At 47.2% G+C, this 24,337-nt stretch overlaps 1 protein-coding gene across 1 annotated transcript in view; it reads left to right on the forward strand.

The window, feature by feature from the left end:
• GAB3 (GRB2 associated binding protein 3) overlaps positions 1 to 24,337 on the forward strand; it is a 120,576-nt gene that overhangs the window by 47,495 nt on the left and 48,744 nt on the right. The gene's annotated exons all lie outside the window — the stretch shown is intronic.

Below are 24,337 nucleotides of genomic sequence, written 5' to 3' on the forward strand. Positions count from 1 at the left end.
CTTTGCTCAGGGCATATGGAGCCAGTCAGAAACATCTCTCCACATCAATCTCCTCGAACTCAGGGCAGTACACATAGCCCTCATCAAATTCCACAACCTTGTCAGAAACAAACATGTGCTAATCAGGACAGACAATGTGGCGACCAAGGCCCACATCAACAAGCAGGGTGGGTCTCGCTCCTCTCGCCTGCACCAGGAGTCATCGGCCATCATGATCTGGGCAGAAAAACACCTTTTGTCTCTGAGGGCAGAACATGTACATCCACAGGCAGATTGGTTAAGCCATCAGACCCTCCAGGAAGGGGAATGGATGCTGAATCCTCAAGTCTTTCAAGCCATCACCAGCTGGTTTGGAATGCCCACGGTGGATCTGTTCGCCTCAGTCCAGAATCGTCAGGTGGATAGGTTCTTCTCCCGGTTCTACCATCCGGAAGCACAGCAAGTGGACGCTCTTCTGACTCAGTGGCCTCCGGGTCTCCTATACGCCTTTCCACCACTGCCTATCCTTCCGAAAGTCATCAGGAAGATAAGGGCGGAGAGAACAGAAGTCATCCTGATCGCTCCCAATTGGTCACGCTGGCTGTGGTTTCCGGCACTCACGGAGCTCTCCACCAGGGCACTTTGGCAGATTCCGACATCCTCAGATCTCCTTCAACAGGGACCAATGATTCATCAAGATCCTGGATGGTTTCAATTGACCGCTTGGAGGTTGAAAGGGCAAGGCTCTTAGCCCTTGGGCTTTCCGTGGAGGTGGTGGGGACCATCCTTAAAGCCAGACGTCCTTCTACTACAAGTATATATCAATACACCTGGAAAGCCTTCTTCAGGTGGTGTCACCGGAAGATGATCAACCCTATCTCTCCTAAGCTACCTCAGTTACTGGACTTTTTACAGAACGGTGCGCAGCAGGGCCTTAGAGTGGCAACCTTACGAAAGTAAGTGTCTGCTATTTCTTTAGTCTGTCCGGATATTGATGGGATTCCTCTGTCATCACACCCTCAGGTTAAGTCTTTTATTAAAGGAGTAGCTCAGTATACCCCTCCGGTGACTCACCGCTTCCCTACCTGGAGACTGAACACTGTACTTTCTGCTCTAACCAAAAGTCCCTTCGAACCTATGAGAGAAGTTCCCTTACGATTAGTAAGGATGAAGACCTTATTTTTAGTTGCCATAACCTCTGCCAGGAGGGTTTCAGAACTGGGTGCCCTCTCTATTCGCAAAGACTTATGTATCTTTCACAAAGATAAAGCTGCGGCCGCAGCTCAGCTGAGAGAGAGGGAGGGGCTTGCCCCGGGTGCAAGGAGAGGGAGGGCACCAGCGCAGGCTTGGGGAGCATGGGCTTGGGAAGTAGGAGCACCGCCCTTAGCACCCTCACCACGGCAACACGGCACAGCCCTAGGCAGACGCGACGGGTCCGCGAGTGCCCACAGAGAGGGCTCGGCGTGCCGGCTGCGGCACGCATGCCATAGGTTCGCCAACACGGCACTAGGAGAAACGGAATTTATCTCCATTTCTGCACCCAACAAGGGACTTCGCATGTCCCGACATGCACAAACATTAGACAATGCATCAGAGAAGCCTACCTAGCCAGTGGTCTCCAAGTTCCCAATGGGATCACAGCCCATTCACTGCGAAGCGCAGCCACGTCGGCCGCATTTTTCAAACAAGCCTCGACTGAAGAGATCTGTAAAGCGGCTACTTGGTCCAACCTGAATACCTTCATTAGACATTATCGAATCAATACTATGGCATCCGCCAAAGCGGCATTCGGCAGACGTATTTTACAGCACGTGGTGGAAGATGAGAGGACTAAGTTCCCACCCGTTATTTCATTGCTCTTGGAGATCCCAAAGATCATGATGCCCTTCCTTCAGAGCGGGAAAGGTACATTGTTTACTCACTGAGAAGGTCCTTTCTGCTCTGAAGTAGAAGGGCATCTTGCCCACCCAGAGATGGCAACATCATTTTACAAGGGTGGACTGAAGCACACCAAACTGGCCTACGGATTCGATCGGCCTAATAATATTGTAGCAATACATATAGAATGGTTCTAAGTTTATCGTTCAGTTTATTGTTGTTTGTACTCCTTGTTTGTGAGTGTCTTTCCCTGTTTCTTGAGCTTGCTGTAGAATAACTGGAAGGGGAGGTGTTCCTCGCCAGGAGACAGGAAGTTGTTAGTTTAGTCCTGCCTACCCCTAGCAATGGGCGAGAAACACCCAAAGATCAAGATGCCCTTCTACTTCAGAGCGGAAAGGACCTTCTCGGTGAGTAAACAATGTACCTTTCCCATTCCTCTTCTGGACCGAGTCAAACCTTTCTTCCTGGCTCATTCCAGAGCCACAGAGCGAGCGTACACCTGTCTGGGGTTGAGCTTCGCCCCACCCTTTTCCAAACCCTTCTTCAAGGCAGTCAAATGGGAAGCTCAGAAGATTGGCTTCTCTCACAGCCAATCACAAAGCAGTGTGTGAAGAGGCAGGGATTCAAGTGCTTCCTGCTACCTCGGAGCTCTTTCTGAGCAAAAGAAAGGCTTTTTAAAAACGAGGCTTGGATTTCTCCCCCCCCTTCTTTCGGATTGTGTCGTTATTTGTTTTCGGTTCTTAAAATGCTTTTTTATACGACAGTTGGGTTTGGGGGGAAGGAAATTTTCTCTCGTGAGGTGAGCCAATTACAGAGCAGCATTTAAAGGGGTGGGACTTGATTTGAACTTGGAAGCCTGCTTTTCTGTATTCATGCCTCCATTAGCACACAGTTTCATCCCTGATCATTCCAGCCAATGCATGCAGTTTACCCCAACCTGGGTTACTTTGATCCTGGCTGAATGGGGGGATAAAGGAGGTTAAAGCGACCATGCATAAATTACCATAGTATCCTTAAGCAAGCTGCTGTTTCTCAGCTATAGCGCCCCCTCCCAAATGTGGATTGATAAGAGGACTGATTAAGAAATTTGTTTGAAAGATTACTAAAATATATCATTTGAATAGATATTTTGCATGACTGTGCTCTTCATGTTGGATCTGAATCAAAAAACCACCCAGTGGACTTCTTCAGGGGTGGCCCCACCCTGGTCTTTGCCAGCTATTTGATGCAGGCAAATCTAGGAGAATCTGAATAAATTCACCCAAAACAGGGACCTTAGGGGAGGGACAATTTCTAAATATTCTCATTTTGGGGGATCCTTCAAGATCAGTAAGTAATAGCACAGAGCCCACATTTTAAAATCGTGATTAGTTCATTAAGGGAATTGAAGAGTGCTTTCGATCTGTGCATCCATCTGTATGGGAGGAATGTATGTATACACATATATTTCCTTCTCTGCGACAGCTTGATGTGTGCTTTTCTAAATAGCCTTTTCAAAAACAAAGACTCGAACCGCTTTCAAATCCATTTGAGTAAGATGTGCCCAAAGGAATCCATTAGCCTAACAGCGAATTTGCAAGTTTATTAAATAGCAGCAGTGACTCATCTGCTTGCAGCTGTTCCTAAGTGTGCATAAATATACATACACTGCTATAGATTAGGGTCTGCAATTTGTGATGGAAATTTGTTGGGGCGGTGAGGGGGGGGAGACATTCAGTTCGCTACAATTTTATTCAAAGCGTGGCATTTTTCTTTTCTTTTTTTTACTGTGTAGATGCGATCTTTGTGCGAAGAGCAATGGGAAAGAGACCCTGCTGTTTTTGAAAAATGTCTGCCTCCATGTGCTTTTCTATAAAACATTCATCACACAGCTAGCACAAGACATTTCGGGTCAATTCTCTTAGCTAATAATGTATGTGTATCAATTGCCTGGAACAGGGTGAGGTATTTTCCCCACTGATAAATTTACTGCCCGGTAAACATAAAACTGCCCTGTAAAATTAAATGCTTGAGTTCTTGGAATAAACCAGTGACATGGTTTGTTCCTTTGGGTGGTAAAGGAGAGCACTGCTGCTGCATTGAAGGCAAATCCCTGGGATTTTTTTTAAAAATTATTAAGAGGACTTTGGAAAAACTGCTCTGGTAGAGATACTTAATCACACCTTTTAAAAAAATAAAGGAATAAATACAAGAGACTGAGAAAGAAGTGCTAGTCTGTCACAGCAAGAGCAAACAGGAGTCTTCTGGCAACATAAATACTAGTATGGTTTTATAAAGGGCCTTATTAATCACATTGTGTTTCTGCTGTTAGTATATTCAGACTTGTTGGTTAAGGTTTGGGTCCTGTGGTCAAATGTGTGAAAGGATGCACTTTTGATCTCACATGTGGTGTGTGATCTTTCCCCTCCCCATGTGCAGAATTTGGACTACAGACCAATCCTCAAAACCTTTCTAGGGTTAAGGGACACTCCAAAGCTGGTAGTGATACAGTGTGGGAGGGGGGGCTAGTTACGCAAATGGAAGCAGTGCATGAAGAAGCCAGGGGTGAGCCAGCACCCCTCCACAGCACTGCAGACTAGGTCTGAACTAAGTTGTCCCTGCAGAGCTAGTTTGTAATGCTGCGGGGGTCACTGCAGAGCGAGTTTGTAATGCTGTGGGGGCCATTCAGCCTGTCTTGTTCCTGAACCATTTTAACTTCCCAGCCCACCCCTGGAAGGAATTGTCAACAAATTCCCTCTGGCATTTTTTAATAAACCAAATTGGGTTGTAGGAGCTTTCCTTCATCATAATGAATATGTTAACGTTCCTTCACAGGTCAGTTTCCTAAGAAATGAAGCTATTTCCTCAAGGACCTTTGAATACAAATGCTCTTGTTCTGGCACTGGAGCAGTGTCGTTAAGCACACAAAGCTGCCTGATACCGAGTCCTCTGGTACATCAAGTCCACTGTTTTCTACTTTGCCTGACAGTGGCTGTTCAGGATCCAGGTCTTTCATGTCACCTGCTACCTGACTTTTAAAATGAGAGATATTATGTATTGAGCCAGCACAGCTCTGCCGCTGACCTGTAGTCCCTCATAGGTCTCTTGTCTCTGATATGGCAGAGGAGCAAGCTTAATAAATCAAGCTAAATGGTTCTTTAACTAGCTTATAAAGCCGTGCATTGAAAACGCTGCCCCTCCTAACAGCTTCAGGTTGTTTCCTGCTTTTGTTGACATGAAATTCCTACCATGCCAAGTGCTGTAGAGTGATGCAGCATTTTAAGCATGGAAGAAGCTTTGGTTTGAACACAGACTTGCTGCATTCTTGGCTTTCTGGGTAGTAAATGTGTGTTCAAGTCACTTCCATCACAATTGCTGCATCTAAGGGCTAAAATACATGTTATGTTTGACGTATGTCAGGACGTGGGTCCCCGACATGACTCATACTCAAATGTTAGAGTGGGTAGTAACCTTTAAAATCCCCTTTGTTGCCCTGTGTGGTCCCAAATGCTACAAGGGGGAAGGAGGGGCTTCAGGCATTCCTCCCGTGATATTTTCTCCAGCGGAAACAGCCTGGGGGGCAGGGGCTGCTTGGCCCTTCCTCTGGCTCCATGAGTCCATTCTGCTCTGAGGCTCCGGCATCTTGAGCTGTGGGTTATTTCCTTCCATCTTCAGGGTAGGCAGGACTAATATTTATTTATTTTTGCTAACTTCCTGTCTACCCTTGGCGGGAAATAGCCTGCAGACCTCAGTTACAGTTCCGTCCTGCCTCTAGGGGGTAGCAGGTCGCAAAGAAGAAAGCTCCGTGCTTCTGTGTTAGGAATTAGGATTTGTCTTACGTGTGTGTCCAGTAAGCGTTCTTACCTTGTGTCCTTGTTCCGTCCTCCGTTTTTACCCTTCCCAGTCGCCAGTCCTGTGTATACTGTCTGCTGTAGTGAATTGTTTTTTGTCTTTCCCTGGAGTCTCCTCCGGAGGGTTTTCAAAATGGCGGATGCCATCTTAAAAAGGGAGGATGACCTCCTCTCCGAACAGGACTACCACCGGGGGCTGGTCGCACCCGCCCTGAAGGAGCCCGCTTCCCCCAATGACCGCAATTGCGGATCATTAGGGGGAAAGCAGCAGGAGGGCTCTCCTCAGAACGCGGGGAAGGCGCCGGCAGCACCGAAGACAAAAAAGGCGCGAAAAACCGCGGCGCCATTCCTGACCGCAAAAAAAGCAAAAAAGCGCCTCAAAACCTGGAGCAGGGCGAGAGCTGGGAAGAAACCACCTGCCTCCTCGCCAAAGGTTCGTAGCGTGCCGCAGGCGGCCCCCACGGTTCCATCCATGGAGGTCAATACGTCTCTCCCAGCGGGAGCTGGTAACTACCCCCCCTTTGTCGTCGGCAGGCAGGAGGCTTTTAACACAGGAGGAGGCCGACGGCTGGGTTAACCTAGCCCTCCAGTGCCAATGGCAGGCCTTTCAGGCCTTTCAGATGAGAATTCCACCCTTTCCCTGGGCGGGCCCTACAGAGTCCCCCCACTCCTCCTCAGCCCATTCCAATACCTTTGAAGAAGGAGTAAGTTCCCCAGTAATGCAGGGACCTTCTACTTTGGCCAATGGCCCACCAAGGCGGCATTAAAGGCGAACACTGGGGAGACCCTTCCCAATGAATCACATGAGTCCACTATGGATTCTGAGGATGAAAGGGAGGAAGGCGAGTTCGACTCAGAAGATGAGTCACCTCCTCCTGAGGAATCTCAGAACTGCCTGTTTAGTGGGGAAGATTACTAAGGCCTCCTAGCTAAAGCTATTCTGGCCCTTGACCTGAATGAAGAGGATAGTGAACCCACTGATGTTCCTACTCCTAAACTGAAACAAGGGGTGGCAGAGTGTTTTCCTAGGAGGCACTCTCACAACCACCTGGTTCCCTTTCCATAATTCTTTCTAAGGGCAGTTCCTGAGGAATGGGACAACCCGGCCTTTAATAGACAAATGCCACCTAACGTTAAAAAGTTGTACAACCTAGCCCCCCATGCCATGTCTTTACTCAAAACACCACTAGTGGATGCCCCAGTAGTGGATATACAGACCCCAGGCCTCATACCTGAGGATAGGAAGGGATCTCTGAGAGATCAATTAGATTGAAAATGTGAAGCTTGGACCAGAAAGGCCCATGAGTCTTCAGCACTAGCCATTCAGGCTAGCGCAACCAAGTCCATATTTGCCAGAGCTTCGTACTTGTGGATAAAGAAGCTTATCCAGTTGATACCACCAGAGAATTGTAGAGTGGTAGGAGGCCTAGACAGAGTCCTGAGTGCCGTCACCCTGATGGCGGACACTTCATTGGACACTATGTCCCTGGTGGCACGATCCATGGCCCTTGGTTACATCCGTAAGAAGGGGATTATGGCTGAGAGCATGGCCTGTGGATTTTAGGGCAAAAACCACACTGATGTCCTACCCCATTTAGGAGGGCAGACTTTTTGGTGAAAAATTGGACAAAATTCTTATCGAAACCAAGGATAAGAAACAAGCCCTGCCCAAACAGATCAAAAAGGAGTCACGACCCCCGTCATACCAGTCCTTTCGGACATCAAGGGCCCCATTCAGAAACCGATCAGAGTGTAGAAGGGGATCATGGAATTCCTCATGGCCCTTTCGGTGGGGAGGGGGCTGTAGATTCCAAAGATCAACAAACCAACTGTCCCTCCCCGATAAAGGGGACAAATTTCCCAAGAATAATCCCCAATGACAACTGCACACTAGAAGTGGGAGGAAGGCTTCAATACTTCCAGGAACAATGGGCCTCCTCATGTCAGGACCAGTGGGTGCAAAAAATCATATCACAGGGATACCTACTGGAATTCACATCTCAACCAAGAGACCGATTCATTCGATCTCCCATCTCCTTCAAAAAGGAGAAACAGACCAGGACAATCAGTGCAATCCAGCACCTGCTAACAATCAAAGCCATAGAGCCAGTTCCCAAATTAGAAAGACAACAGGGAACATATTCAGTTTTCTTCACAGTCCCAAAAAAGAACGGGGACTGGAGGGCCATTCTCAACTTAAAATACCTAAACAGACGGATGGCCCGCAAACATTTTCGCATAGAAACCATCAAGTCCATTGTGGAATCACTCCGTCCAAATACATTAATGACGGCAGTGGATTTGACGGAGGCATACCTCCATGTGCCCATCCATCCCTCACACAGGCGTTTTCTTAGCTTCGCATATGGCCACTCACATTTCCAATTCAGGGCCCTACCCTTCGGTTTAACATAGACACCGAGGGTGTTCACAAAAATTCTGGTGTCAGTCATCACATCTCTCGGACAAGAATGTGTCCAGGTACACCCGTACCTGGACGACAACTTGATCTGTGCAAAATCCAAACAACAATCCGATCAGCACACAACATGGATAATCCAAGTTCTCCAGGAACACGGCTACTTAATCAACTACAACAAAAGCAATCTCAGACCTTCTCAGTCCATGATTCATCTGGGGGTCAGGATAGACTCAAGACACAATTCACTATCCCTACCCTCAGAACGCATACAAAAAATTATAGGCTTAGCATCAACCATAGCCAAATCACGAATATCCAAGCTCATGACATTAGCAAGACTGTTAGGACTCATGATCGCATGCATAACCGTGGTTCCCTGGGCCTGTTTCCGATCCAGACCACTTCAGTGGCAACTCCGACCTTTTCAAAAGGATATACGAAGAAGAGGGACAGGGTTGTCACACTCTCCCTCGAAACCAGGAAGAGTTTGCGCTGGTGGTCTCTGCAGTCAAACCTTACCAAACCCACTCAATACATTCACCAGGAACCGGTACAAATCTTTACAGACACCAGTCTGGAAGGGTGGGGAGCCTCCCTCAACTCACACATGACACAGGGTCGCTGGTCAACACAGGATACCTCTCTACACATCAATCTATTAGAGTTGAAAGTGGTAAAACTCGCTCTACGAGCCTTTGTTCCGCTACTCCAAGGTTCACACATTCTTGTGAGAATGGACAATATTTCCACCAAGGCTCACATAAACAAGCAGGGAGGGTCCAGATCGTCAGCCCTCCACCGTGAGTCAAAGCAGATTTTCCTGTGGGCCCAAACCAATTTGAAATCTATCAACATGTCATCTCCTTTTTAAAAGGGATCAAACAAAGTCAACCTCCTGTCATACATCGCTTCCCATCCTGGAATCTCACCTTAGTGCTCAAGGCTCTTACAAAACCACCGTTCAAGGCACTTCACTCGGTTTCCCTAAAATACCTTCGCATGAAGGTCCTTTTCCTAATTGCAATTATATTGGCCAGACGGGTTTCCGAATTAAGGGCTTTGTCTATACGTAAGGGGCTTTGTGTGTTTCACAAAGATAAAGTGGTCCTGACACCTGATCCCACATTCACTCCAAAGGTAAATTCACCTTTCCACAGATCACAGGAAATCAATCTCCCATCATTTTGTCCAAGGCCATCCTGCCCCAAGGAGTGTTCCTGGCATTCCTTAGATTTGCGCAGAGCCCTACGCATTTTTGTTAACAGAACAGAAAAAATCAGAAAAACGGATTTCATGTTCATTGGGATAACTAACCCCAACAAAGGGGAAAGAATGACTACCACAACGATTAGTGCTACTCTTAAACTCTGTATCTCCAAAGCCTATAAGGCATCGGGAGTTCCTGTCCCTGAGGGTATCACCGCTCATTCGCTGCGTAGTGCGGCCACCACAGCAGCTTTTGATAGACAGGCTCCAGTAGAGGAAATCTGCCGTGCTGCAACCTGGGCATCAGTGTCGACCTTTATAAAGCACTATCGAATAAATACTTGGTCATCTGCCCAAGGGAAGCCCCTTTTAAACAGATCTGAGCCTCCCGGCTGGGAGGCACAGATCTGTTTAAAGGCCCCCCCGCACACCTTCAGGGAAGCCCCCTGAAGCTGGGCGGGGGGCTCTTGAAACAGATCTGCACCTCCCAGCTGGGAGGCTCAGATCTGTTTAAAAGGCCCCCGCGCGCCTTCAGCGAAGCCCCGTGAAGGCGCGGGGGGGGGGGAGCCGAACCCCAAATTTGCCGAATTTCTTTCCCAAACACCCCAAAATTCGGCTCCCCCCGTTTCCCACCTTTTTTAAATTTGGTTCATCCCGAACCGGAAACCGCCGAATCGGGGGAAATTCGGTGGTTTTTCGGTTCGGGACGAACCGAATCAACAGCCCCAGTAGACAGGAAGTTAGCAAAAATAAATAAATATTAGTCCTGCCTACCCTGAAGATGGAAGGAAATAACCCACAGCTCAAGACGCCTACGCCTCAGAAGAGAAGGAGCCGTCATGGTAAGTAATCAAGGCTCCATTCTCAGGGCATGTGGAGCCAGAGGAAGGGGCAAACGGCACCGGCAGCTTTTTCTGCTGTCAAAAACAGTGTGGAAGTTGGAGGGAAATTTCTGAGAATGTTCCCAGGGCCTAAAATCTGTTGGGATCTGATTTATCACAGGGGTCCCCAGTGTTTTCCAGTCAACAGGCACCTTTGGACTTCTGACACAGCATGGTGGGTGCAGCCACAAAATGGCTGCCACAGAATGTGGAGCCAGCCACAAAACGAGTTATCTTCTGTTACACAGTGAAGATCCTTGCGCAGTGGCAGTAGCCACTCCCATAGCAGTGTTTTTAAAAATCTGCACAGCCAATCAAATTTCCAAAGGCCAATCAGAAGCCTTGCTAAGGCAAAAGAAACATCTGGCCTTGTCTAATCTCTAAAACACTTGGTGGGCGCCAGGAAATGTGTCAGTGGGCACCACGGCACCCTTGGGTACCCCGATTTACCATGTTTATTTACCATGTTTAGTAAAGTACAAAAAAGCACACTGTCTTAATTTTGCATGCCAAATAAATATCTCAAATGGGTTTTTCCTCCAATAACCACAGGGAGCGGAACTGAAATATTTTAGGAAACATAATGAAAGCTCACTTAATGTGGCTTAAAGGTTAGTTTGAGGCCACATTAAGTGAGCTTTCATTATGTTTCCTGAGAGCACCGTGGCTGAATGTGTTGTGATGACAAATCTGCTTCTAGCAACACTCACCTGAAAAAAGGTAATTGCAACTTTGAAACTGCCCAATTTCACTGGCTTTGTAAGTGTTCACTAGGGTAGTAATTAATTTTATGAAACAATGCATTTGCAGAAATGAAAGGCTTTCCATGGAAAAATACATTAGCACAACATTTTCCATCATGGACAAATTTCCATCCAGTCTTCACCCTAGTGGTCCTCATTTTGTTTTCACAAAATTACTATGAGATCATCAGATTGGGGAGGGGTGGAGCATGGTGGAAGTAATAGTCCTCCCCCCCTTCCATACCACATTCTAGAAAATGATCTTTCTTTTCAGCAAAACTTGGGCCTTTGTAATTGTCAGTAGCAGTGGGTTAGGTGACAACAGCAGAACCCGCAGATAATGACCTGCAAAATGTTTGGTGGGCTGGGTTCACACCTCTGTCACTCTGTTTATTCCTCCTGGGCATGTGGTTGTGAAGCTGCCAAGGGGCTCAGTCTACTGTTTGCAAGATGGAAACTTCACTTCTGCAGAGACCAGCCAGACTATAGAAAGCACAGTAGAGCTGCAGCAGAGGACATGGGCCTTCTTTAATCTTCTATGGTTTCTTACTGCTTGGCTGCTTCAAACCAGCCCTTTGGTTTATTTAGTAGCCCCAGATACACAGAGCTTCATGTTTTCCTCCTGCTGTTTATGCTCTTGGTTTTATCTGCTCTTGGAGTGTTGGCCTTCCTGGAAGAGTCCTGGGCCTCCAGTTCTTGTGCACTACATTCCTATTTCACATGCACGTGGCTTTGCATTACATTTGCATTATTTCCCCCTATTAACTGGTCAGCAGCATCCTTCCTCATTGCTGCTGGCGAACCCTATAGATGACTGGTACTCCAGTCTGCAGCTTGTGGAGAGCCGCTTTCATGATTACCCTCAACCAAAAGAGCCACATTTCCTTCCATCCCTGGTCTGAGGTCTGCACCTCTGGGAAGTTCACAGCTTACCTATCCCTCTGGCAGCGGGAGCCATTTTCCAACCACAAGCTCCCCCCCCCCCGGTCAAGGTGCTTGCCAACTTTCCTGAAACGTGACAGGTGCCATATGGGGGAACAGTGCTCAGAAGAGCCACAGATGGCATGTCAAAGAGCCATGCATGGCTCTCAAGCCGTTGAGGGAGCATCACAGCCATAGATTATCGCTCCAGGTTGAGTTGAACACATGAAGCTGCCTTATACTGAACCAGACCCTTGGTCCAACAAAGTCAGTATTGTCTACTCAGACCGGCAGCGGCTCTCCAGAGTCTCACACTGAGGTATCTCACATCACCTATTTGCCTAGTCCCTTTAACTGGAGATGCCGGGGATTGAACCTGGGACCTTCTGCATGCCAAGCAGATGCTCTGCCACTGAGCTACAGCCCCTCCCAAATTTTGAGAGTTTTGGAATCTCTCTCAAGCTCTCACCACACTACCAGTGTTGGGGCATTAGAAGATGCTTGGAAAGTTTGCAAAATCTCAGAAAGTTGCAAATATAAGAATATATAAACAAAGCTACCCTCCATAGGTCTGATGTCTGTTCTTTCAGTTGGGTCTGGCTGCACAATACATTTTTTCCAGGTGCGTGCCTGGGTCTGAAAGACAGACTTGATACGGGAGTTCTACACTTGGGATTTCCATGCTCTGAGCTGAACTTCCAGGTGCATAGAGGCACAATTTGGATTGGGACGGTAGTGCACGCTACTTGCCCCAACCTGAAATAGACCCAGTGGATCATAAGTTGTCCTGTTGGGGAAACCACATGGATTGATGGGCTACATTTCAGCTTTCCCAGAGGTGCAAATATTGCTACCCCCCCAATATCTGAAGAAGTGAGCTGTGACTCACGTAAGCTCATACCCTACCAGAAATTTTGTTAGTATTTAAGGTGCTACTGGACTTTTGCTCTTTTTGCTGCTCCACCTCGTGCTATTTCAGGGTGGGGTGGGGCTTAACCCCCCTGTCCCCTTATGCTGTGGTCCTGATCTCAGTTGGGCCCATGCATGCCAGGGAATTAAGTTCCCAGCCCAGAACTTGCAGTGCACCTCTGATCGCCTGGGCCCAGGGAGGTTGCAAGGAAAGCATAGTGCGTTGCTAGGCTCCCAAGGTGGCAAGAATTGCAAATGTTTATGATGTGCAGAAATTTTAACTGCCTTATGCTGTAGATTGCCTTGCACTGATATTCACTTACAGTGAGGGAAAAAAGTATTTGATCCCCTGCTAAATTTGCCCGTTTGCTCTCTGACGAAGAAATGACCAGTCCATAATTTTAATGGTAGGTTTATTGTAGCTGTGAGAGACAGAACAACAACAGGAAAAACCCCAGAAACCCAGAAGACAAAAGTCAGAGATTGATGTGCATTATAATGAGTGAAATAAGTATTTGATCCCCTATCAACCAGCCAGGTTAGGGTTAGGGTTAGGGTTAGGGTTCTGCTGTCAACAGAAGCATTCAATCCATCAGATTCCAAACTAGCCACCATGACCAAGACCAAAGAGCTGTCCAAGGATGTCCAAGGATGCACAAGGCTGGACTGGGCTACAAGACTATTGCCAAGCAGCTTGGTGAGAAGGTGACAACCCTAACCCTAACTCTAACTGTCAACCTCCCTCGGTCTGGGGCTCCCTGAAAGATCTCATCTCGTGGAGTTGCAATGATCATGAGAACGGTGATGAAGCAGCCCAGAACTACACGGGGGGAAGTTGTCAATGATCTCAGGGCTGGGACCATAGTCACCATGAAAACAGTTGGTAACACACTACGCCATGAAGGACTGAGATCTTGCAGAGCCCGAAATGTCCTCTTGCTCAAGACAGCACATGTACAGCCCGTCTGCAGTTTGCCAATGCACATCTGAATGACCCAAAGGAGAACTGGGTGAAAGTGTTGTGGTCAGATGAGACCAAAATCGAGCTCTTTGGCATCAACTCAACTCTCTGTGTTTGGAGGAGGAGGAATGCTGCCTACGACCCAAGAACTCCATCCCCACCGTCAAACATGGAGGGGGACATGTTATGCTTTGGGGGTGTTTTTCTGCTAAGGGGACAGGACACCTTCACCGCATCGAAGAGACGATGGACAGGACCATGTATCGTCAAATCTTGGGTGAGCACCTCCTTCCCTCAACCAGGGCATTGAAAATGGGTTGAGGATGGGTATTCCAGCATGACAATGACCCAAAACACACGGCCAAGGCAACTAAGGAGTGGCTCAAGAAGAAGCACATTAAGGTCCTGGAGTGGCCTAGCCAGTCTCCAGACCTTAATCCCATCGAAAATCTGTGGAGGGAGCTGAAGGTTCGAGTAGCTACACATCAGCCTCGAAATCTTACTGACTTGGAAAGGATCTGCGGAGAGGAGTGGGACAAAATACCTCCTGAGATGTGTGCAAACCTGGTGGCCACCTACAAGAAAGGTCTGACCTCTGTAATTGCCAACAAGGGTTTTGCCACCAAGTACTAAGTCATCTTTTGCAAAGGGATCAAATACTTATTTCACTCATTATAATGCACATCAATCTCTGACTTTTGTCTTCTGGGTTTCTGGGGGTTTTCCTGTTATTATTCTGTCTCTCACAGCTACAATAGACCTACCATTAAAATTATGGACTGGTCATTTCTTCGTCAGAGGGCAAACGGGCAAATTCAGCAGGAGATCAAATACTTTTTCCCCTCACTGTAGGTATTAGAGAGACATTTTCACACATCATTCTAAAGGAGACAATCTCCCCCCCCCCCAACAGGCCTTCTGATCTTTAGTAGCTGCTTTGTCATGCGGGTCCGATAACAGCCCTCCCCACCAGAATCCCCTTGTCTGCTTCACTATTCTAGGCATGCTGGCATTTGGTCATGCAACCAGAGTTTTGTTCTAAGCTACAGTCTATGGCAGGGGTGTTAAACTCATTTGTTACAAGGGCCGGATATGGCATAAATGTCACTTAGTGGGGGCCGAGCCGTCTCTCGCCAGCCCAGATCGAGAGTGTGGGGTGGCTGCCTCGGCTGGCTTGCGGGCCGGATAAGAGCTCTCAAGGGGCCGGATCCGGCTTGCGGGCCTCACGTTTGACACCCTTACACCAGGCATCCCCAACCTTGCTGAGCCTGTGGTCAGTTTTGGAATTTTGAGTACAGTGAGTCAATGCGAAATGGCTTCTGGGGGTTCAAGTCCAGTCACCATGCATCAGTAGGTCCCAAGATGAGCACACTCGTGTGATAAAAATTTCTGTTTCTGGATGAGTGCCCCCTGCAGACATAAAAATGATGCCTCCTGGACTCTTCTGAAGCACCTTTGGCTCTGAAGAGATGAAGGAAAGCCAGGATTCATGCCTTTGCGTTGGGGGAAATGTGCTTTGGGGAAGAAGGAAGTGGGCCCCAGGAAACATGAGGGGACGTGGCTAAGTGGCAGAGCATCTTCTTGGCATGCAGAAGTTCCCAGGTTCAGTCCCCAGCATCTCCAGTTAAAAGGGACTAAGCAGGTAAGTGATGGGAAAGACCTCTGCCTGAGACCCTGGAGAGCCGCTGCCAGTCAAAGTAGACAATACTGACTTTGATGGACCGAGGGTCTGATTCAGTATCAGGCAGCTTCATGTGTTCATGTGATGGTGACCATGGGGCACCACTTTTGGGATCACTGGTTTACACCCTGCAGTATGACCCTAGTGGATGAGTGTCGTGTAAAGTGTATGTGCTACTGTGTATGTTCTACTGAGATCATTGAGTCTCCCTGATCCCTTGTGCATTTGATGATGTGCACTCTAGTGCACAAAAGCCTGTGCCAGGATAAAAACTGGGTCGTCTTTAAGGTGCCCACAAGACCCCTGTTTATTTTTGCTCCTTCTTGCCGCATTGCATGATATTAGTTGCAAGCATCCAGGATCCTAGGGGGAGGGGGTAGCGGATGCATTGCTCCGAGCAGGCGAGAACTGCAAACCGTATAGCCGCTGCCGTCTGTTTCAAACAGCCTTGCAGTTGTGTGGGTTGGGGCTTGGGGCCACGAGCTGATTTCAGAGGCCTCCCCTCCCCTTGGCGAGTCTTTTAACTGAGCTTTATTGCCTGGCTTTTCCTCTTCTTGGTGTGGGGGGGGGCGCTTTGCATTTTAGCGGAGCTTTCTTTAAAGCACAGAGCGCTTGAGGTTTCTGTGCCCCTTAGCAAAAGCATTCCTTGTGGGCATCTCCTTCCCGAAACCTTTGGGTTCTGGAAAATAAATTGTGTTGTGGGGTTGGGGGGAGAAGAGCTACTTTGAGTAGCCTTTTCTTACAAAGCTGACACATCCCCTGCTTTTAAAGAGGTTGAAATTTAAACTTCCTCTTTCTTCAGACATTTATAGGAAATGCCAATAAGTTCCTCTTAATAGTCTCCCCCCACCCCGCCCCACCAACAATGGGCCTTTTGAAAAACAGTCACGCCTTCTTCTTAGTGTCGAAAGCATCCCTCTCCAGTGTCGATTCAAACACAGGCCGGCCAGTGTGTGCCCGGGGTCCTCAGAGCAGTGCAGAGCTGGCCGTGAATGACAGAAAGTCTGTTCCAATCTTGCCTTTCAGTCAAGCTCACCAGGCAGCTTTGGGCAGGTTGATTTCTCTCAGTCTAGCGTACTTATCAGGTTTGTTGACTGGCTAAAGCTGCCCAAAGCTTCTTAGCGGATGGAGAGAATGCCAGCAGAACAAGTAGAGCATTGGATAAATGTCCTCCTATCACTTTGTTCATTTGCTCCCTGGCATCTGAAATAGTAATCTTTATTTATTTACAGAACTCATACCCTGCCCCTCTGCCCAGTTATTTCATTTATACCAGGGGTGTCAAACATAAGGCCCACAGGCGGGATCCGGCCCCTTGAGAGCCCTTATCTGGTCCGCAAGGCAGCCACTCCCCCACTCTCAATCTGGGCTGGCGAGGCATGGCCCGGCCTGACCAAGTGACATTTATGTCATATCCGGCCCTCATAACAATTGAGTTTGACACCCCTGATTTATACTCTAACTTTTACCACGGAACTCGGAAGCATTCATGGATTTTGTAGGAGGTCTTCCATCCATTTATGGTCCAGACCTAATCCATTGATAATAACAACAGTTGTAGTAGTAGGTTAGGCTGGATTAAAGGGAGCTGCAGATACAAGGAAGGAGAGACTTCTACCTCCGTTGTACATGTCTGAACTATTCATTTTGTCCTCTGCTCGTGCTGGAATGTGAGTTTTGCGGTGTAAGCATATTGGACCAGGATTTGGAAGGCCCAGGCTCAAATGCTCACTGGGCCCACCTGTCTCAGTCATAGGGTTGTTAGGGTAAAATGGAAGAGGGGAGAAGTGAGTATGCCACCTTGGAGGAAGGGCAGGATAAAAATGTGCAAGTAAATAAAAATTAAATAAACTTTCAGCATGTGGCAGGATGGTCATCTGTTTCGTTCATCACTGTGCTGGTTTGCTTCATGTCATCAGCTGAGTTAAGGAGTTCCTCCCAGAATGGTAACGTTGGCGCATTGCTTGACACCGGGTGCTGAGTGCTAGAGTTAATCCACGTGGCTCAGGGCATGGCCTGAAGGCACATGATGCAGCAGCCTTGCTGAAGCCAAGCTGATTTGGGCCTGTTCAGTGCCTAGATGAGAAGCTGCCGGAGAACTCTGCCTGTCTTTCTAAACCCTCTATTAACTGCCTTGATTCTATCAAAGGAATTTGAGATGTCAATGAAATAGACTGTATATAACTTGACTCAAAAAGAGGATTGTGTGGGGAGCCTCCAGGAAGGCCCATCTGACAGTTTGCATACACCAGTAGTAGATATAAACTAGCTCAGGGTTCCCCAGTGTGGTGCCCGGGGCACCACAGTGCCCACCAGTACTTCCCTTGGTGCCCACCAAGCGTTTCAGAAAGTGGGCGGAGCCATTGTAAGGCATGGTTTCTTATTGGCCCCCCCTCATTCAGATGAAAGAGTGCCCCGTGGCTGCAAAGTGGGGAGGGAGGTGTGGCAGCCATTCTAGTATTTGGCTCTGACTCCTGCGGCAGCCGTTTTGGGGTGGTGCGCTCCACTCCCTCTCAAAATGCCACTGGTGCTCCCAGGCTGAAAAAGGTTTATATGCAGTCTGGATCTCCAGACTCCTTCTGAAGGCAGCTTACAAGTCAAAACACCTTAAAATCATAAAATCATATTAAATTATCCATATAACAAACCAACCAAGACGTTAAGCATGCTTTTATTACATCCCCGTAATATGTATGGCCTGACATTGTGCTTCCCATGCCGGTGCAAAAATTCACAGAGATTTTGCACAAGGTAGGGTTAAGGTTCATCCGTATTCAGTGGGAATCGAGAGAGAGGGGTGTCTGTCTGTGAGAACATGGGTTATTTTAATAAGAGCTCTATTGTAAGGGAAATGGCAGATGGCCTCATAAATGAAAAATGCTGAGGCTGATAAGGAAGCATGAAGGGATCAAGTTGCCCTAGCGCATCTGCCCAGGAATAAAATTCTAGCTCTCTGGCCATGGCTTCGTAGAGGACGAAGGGAAAGATGAACAGTAATACCGCGACTCTTCATCTGGGCGCGACCATGGTTTGTTGTAGAAGACTGTTCCCGTGCTAATAGAAGCGAGCACCAGAAAGCAGATAAACATCAGAGAGTATATAAATGTACAGCAAGAGTCCCCGAGCAATTAGGAACTCGTTTCCAGGAACCCAAAAATAAATGTCATGTTTCTCTTAGCAGTCAGCTAAACTGAGCTCAAATTGATGTGTTTATCTGGGTGGCTTTGACAGTGAGACACAATCTAAACACTCGCACGCACACACCCCTCCGCTGAAGATAAATTTGAAATATTTTCAGATGGATTTCAGTTTTTGTGTTGACAAAATAGAGCAGGGTCATTTCTCACGCTGTCCATCTGCTGATTCTTAGTCTTTCTCTCATATAGTATCTCTAGCTTATCAAGGTCTCTTGAAGAATGGGCATACTCTGACTTCACAGTGTTGTTCAAAAGACTGTTCAGCTGCTAACTGTTTTAGGAGACTGGATTTTTTAAAGGTTTTTTTACTTTTTTTCAAGATGTTCAGATCCCAAGCTTCGTTAGAAGTCCACGGGAAATAGGGGTCTTTGAGCAATACCACATTCACAAGGAAGTGTGTTAGTTGGGTGACAGCCTGAGCATGCAACAATACTTGTGTATATAGTGCAAATGGACGTGCTTGAAGCTGCCTTATACAGGCCATGAGTCTATCCATTATTTATAACCTGCTTTTCTCCTGATCAACAGGAGTTGCTATCAAGGTCAGTGTGTGGTGTGCTCTGGCTGGCAGGAGCCCTCTAGGGTTTCAGGTGGGAGGTCTTTCACATCACCTGCTACCATGTCCTTTTAACTGGAGATGCCAGGGATTGAATCTTCAATCTTCTGCACGCAAAGCAGAGGCTCTTCCACTGAGACACAGCCCCTCCCTACCTCTCTATACAGGGGAGATGCCCGAGTCTCAAACGCTCAAAATCAAGGAGTGCAAGTTGTTTCTACTTTCTCTCCCCTTCCCACCGCTTGTTGTAGTGTCTGAATCCACCTGTCTGCGAGCTCTGATTCTGTCTTTCCAGATAGATCCGGAGCCACTGGCTCAATTCAGGCTTCACACCAAACCATGGTTTGCTCTAACCATAGTTTAGAACCCAAGCTATGGTTGGAACTTCTACATGACAACAGGCAACCCATGGTTTAAGACCCACATGTCTGCTTTCACTTTCCACCTTCTCAGAGTTCAGTTTCGTAATATCCATTCTGTCATAGTAGCCACTAACTTACATGATGCATCTCTTAAACATATGCTTGGCCCTGTATGGTTATTTGTCTTTTTAGGAGGAAGCAATTTCTCATATCAGTTTTGTGTTAGAATATCCACTGATCTTAGAGGATGCTTATGTCCTTTAAACTATTTGCCTGGAGGCTAACTGATGGTCAGTGAAAATGAAGCCTCCATGCCCTTACTGTTGTTAAGACTTATATTACAACACTGGACAAATGCCCATCTCCTGTAATACAGTGGAGTGAGGTTCTTGCAGCTTTGTCAACATTTATGGCTCTTAGACAGCAATTGTGTATGGCTATACGTTTAGGTATTTGGAAACCTTTTATAGATAATTATGTGTAGACTTGCTACCACTGTTTTTATATTGTCTATTTCTTTTCTGTTTGGGGATTGTAATTATTAAAAAAAATTAAACATTAAAAAGCAGCAGCAATTAGAGTGACAGCTGTCTCTTTGGTCTGTAGATTCATGCAATGTGCCAAATCATTGTTTGCAAACCCAACTTCTGATTGGTTTGCTGGCTTATTAATAGCCCATGCTTCGTTAGTTTGGACATCACACCACGTGGACCTAGATGGGCCAGTGGTTTGACTTGGATAGGGTAGCTTCATATATGATACATAATGCAGCATGGTACCCTCATTCCACCCCCTCCACTGAGCAAAGGTCAGCTCTAATAATGTGGTTTAGAGCAAAGCTTCTTAAACTGTGGGTCACAACCCCATATGTGGGGTCATGTAACTAAATGTGGGGGTTGTGGGATTTTTTTAAATTTTAAAATAAATTTCTTTATGATTTATTATTAGTAAATGTTTGATTTGTAAACCTATTTTATTTGCCTACGTACCTGGGGTCGCGTAAAAATTTCTCAGGCGAAAAGGGGTCGTGATTGGAAAAAGTTTAGAGCAGGGCTGTTTGTTGTTTTTTTAACTTTTGGTGATTGGCAGACCATCACATACAGATTTGGATATCGCATTTGTTTTTCCCTTCCTAGAAAGTGTGTAGAGAGGACCTGATTTTGAAGGACTAAGAGGATGACTTGGCTAATTGGGAATTCTAACGATTCTGCCTGAATAACAACCAGCTGGCACTACCCTGACATTTTTAGGGGAAGGGCAGTGCTCATCGGTAAGAGTGTCTGCCTGGCATGCAGAAGGTCCCAAGTTTGATCCCTAGTCTGTCCAGTTAAAAAAATCTAGTAGTTGATGTGAAAGAGCTCTCTAATGTGAAAGAACTCTGGAGAGCCTGCTAGTCAAGAATAAATACTGACCTTGATAAACCAGCTAGTTTTGTGTGTTCATGGCAAGATTGTGTTGTAGGAATCTTAAGGAGCCAGTGTGGTGTAGTGGTTAAGGGCAGTGGTTTGGAGTGGTGGACTCTGATCTGGAAAACCACATTTGATTCCCACCTCCTCCACATGAGCGGCGGAGGCTAATCCTCCTTGGGCAAGTTACAGTTCTATTAAGAGCTCTCTCAGCCCCACCTACCTCACAGGGTGTCTGTTGTGGGGAGGGGAAGGGAAGGTGATTGTAAGCCGGTTTGAGTCTCCCTTAAGTGGTAGAGAAAGTCGGCATATAAAAACCAACTCTTCTTCTTCTTCTTCTTAAGCTTTCTAGAGCATGAGGCAAGAACATCGTGTGCACAGCCCTGTGTAGGAAACTTGGGCAGCCAGGGATGAGAAGCTGATAGCAACGGAAGAGAGGAGAGATGGCCAGTAAGTCCCTGGACAACCAGGGTCCAGGACAGCAACTTGTGAGAGGAGGAGAATTAGATGAAGTTGATAATTATTCCCCCACCTCCGCTCAAAAAGTGCCTTAAAGATTTGCTGGTGGGAGCGATATAATTGCCAGCGTGTGCCACATGAATTCAATTTCTTCGCCAGCTGGATCTGTGGGGTTTTTACTAAGACAAAATGATTACAGAAGAAAATCCATTTTGAGGTGGTAATAGCTGCTTTCTGCTCCTGTTATTTACTGCAAATGCACCATTAGTGCGTATTATGAATTTAGTAATCTCTTTGATTGACAGGGCTGGGATTAGTAGGAAACAAAGGCCGGATTGCTTTTTTGCTGTGTTTGCTTCACACAATTTTCAAGAGCTGAGGTCTGGAGCCAGGATTTTAGGGCCCCTCTTAACCACCAAAGGGCAAAATGGGAAAATAATATGCAAATAGAGCAAGTGCAACCATAGAGAGCAAAGAAGTCCCATGATATTCAATACAGCTTACTTCCAGGATAGTATCTTTAGGATTACAGCCCTAGTTTGCTACTTCTCAGGTAATGATAAATCCAATTTGCACTGACCAGGAGGTAACAAAGTGAATCATAAGGTGTAAGGCAGGGGTGTCAAACATGAGGCCTGTAGGATCCGCCTCCTTGAGAGCTCTTATCCGGCCCGTGAGCCAGTTGAGGCAGCCACCCCCTCCAGTCCCAATCTGGGCTGGCGAGGCATTTGAACACATGAAGCTCCCTTACACTGAATCAGACCCTTGGTCTATCAAAGTCAGTATTGTCTACTCAGACCAGTAGCGGCTCTTCAGGGTCTCAGGCTGAGGTCTTTCACATCACCTACTTGCCTAGCCCCTTTAACTGGAGATGCTGCTGGGGATTGAACCTGGGACCTTCTGCATGCCAAGCAGATGCTCTACCACTGAGCCTCAGCCCCTTGTATCCTCTCCTTGTAACAAATGAGTTCAACCCTTTGTTACCCGAAATGCTCTTTGGATGGGGAATTAGCTAACCAAATCGGTAACTTTAATATTTTTATAGCGAGATCAACCAACTATACCAGAGCCCATTAGCTGTGACCTTAAGAATCAAGACAGACAAGGGAATTCCAAATTAAGAGAGTTTATGTCATTTTCTTTCAAATCAGTGATGCATACACACATTCAGAGAAATCTAAGAAATGCCAAGAGAGTAGTACAAGCACAGGTCCCAACGTGGCAGGGATCGTTGATGGGGGGATATTTACCGTTCTTGAAGAGGAGTTGTCCAAGTTCACGTAGACTAAGATAGAAGAAATTAAGAGCAAAGGCGGGGGCAAGGGGTTCCCGTAGACTTGGCCAGCAAGGCGGGAGGGAGTGTGGTCAGGCTGCGCAAAACCAAACCAGCAGAGTAACGGCAAAGATCCCAGGAAAGACCTAAGGTAACATTGTGGGCTGGGGGCACACCAGATATACTGTTTTTCTGGGGGCGGGGAGAGGGGATTTACCCCTCCTAGGTTCCCAGGTGACAAAAGGTGACAAAAGGATTAATCTTCGGCTGCCGGGGTGGTGTGGTGAAAATTTGGAACTCTATTCTGATTCCAATAGCTTTTGCAACCCGGGAGGAACCGGGAGATCTCTGCTGAAGTGATTAATGTTCTGGAACAATAGGTGCGATCTCTGCAAACGTCTGGGGATCGCTGCTGCATAGCTGGAGGAATGACTCATCGCTAATATCAGGATCGCTGCTGATTGCCCATTAAGCTGCTGATGTTGCAATGGGAAAGGGGGGGTGTTGGCTCTGACTACGTGACTGTCTGCTTTCCACAACATGGCTGCGGCTGGAACAGAGTTTGCACAGGAACATGGAGTCTCTCAGGTTCACTGGAGGTGGCCCTTGCTTCTGTTTCCTAGCTGGCTGCACGGAGCTCGCAGGAGCGGCCGTGTCAGTTTCAACGGAGCGCGCAGCTGCCGTCCTGTAGTGTTTGGAGCGGGCGCGCCGCTGGGACAGTAGTCGTGTGCCTGCATATCGGGTTGCCAGGTCCAGTCCGGGAGTTTAGGCGGCCCGTATGCTTACACCTCCGATCTAAGGTGAGGAAACTGAGAACAAGGCCTATCCACACAGTGCCATGGTACTCCTTGCTGTGCCACAGAACATAGTTATTTTTTTATAGGTCGATGAGGCTTGTGGAAAAATAACATTTGTGTGACTAACAGGGCCATCCTAAGCAGAGTTACACTCTTCTGAGGCTGTTGGAATTAGAAGGCTATAACTCTGCTTCAGATGGCACTGTAAAGAAGACCGCGTTCTCACTGAGGTAGTAATCTTGACTGCAGTTGGGGGCCAAAAATAACTAGGGCTGCCAGGCCTGGCCTGGTAACCGGCTAGAGATGTTGGGCGGTGGGTACTTACCATTGCAGAGGGCAGCGACCTGCGTGATAGTGTGATGATGTCACTTCCAGTGCAGTGCAGAAGCTCCGGCATCGCACCAGGGGGATATGCTCTAGCTCTTGTCCCCAAACCATAAAGTTTTTGAGAGAGTGAAAGAACGTCCCCCCGGTGCAATGCTGGTGCTTCTGCATTGCGCCAGAACGGATGACATCATGCGATGATGCAGATCGCTTTTAGCTGAGTGTTGGTGGGCAGCAGCCGAAATCACCGGGAGATTGCCCACCATTAGCAGGCACCCAGTAACTATACAATCAATCAATCAATCTTTAATTTACGGTCATTTGACCAAATCAAAATAACATACGATCACCATAAAACAATATTAATTGCTCCCGGTAACTATACAGATAACTGAATGTCCCTCTGAGTCTAAAAAAAAAACTTCAGTGAAGTCAAAACCATGTGTGTAACAAAGATCTCTTGTCTCTGTGAGTTCTTTATGCGGTGGTTATTTTTTGGTATGGAAAACCTTCTGTCATGTGAATCCCACCTGCATTCTGCAGTATCACATC

This window comes from Euleptes europaea, chromosome 13 (assembly GCF_029931775.1).
Source record: "Euleptes europaea isolate rEulEur1 chromosome 13, rEulEur1.hap1, whole genome shotgun sequence".
Taxonomy (NCBI): Eukaryota; Metazoa; Chordata; class Lepidosauria; order Squamata; family Sphaerodactylidae; genus Euleptes; species Euleptes europaea.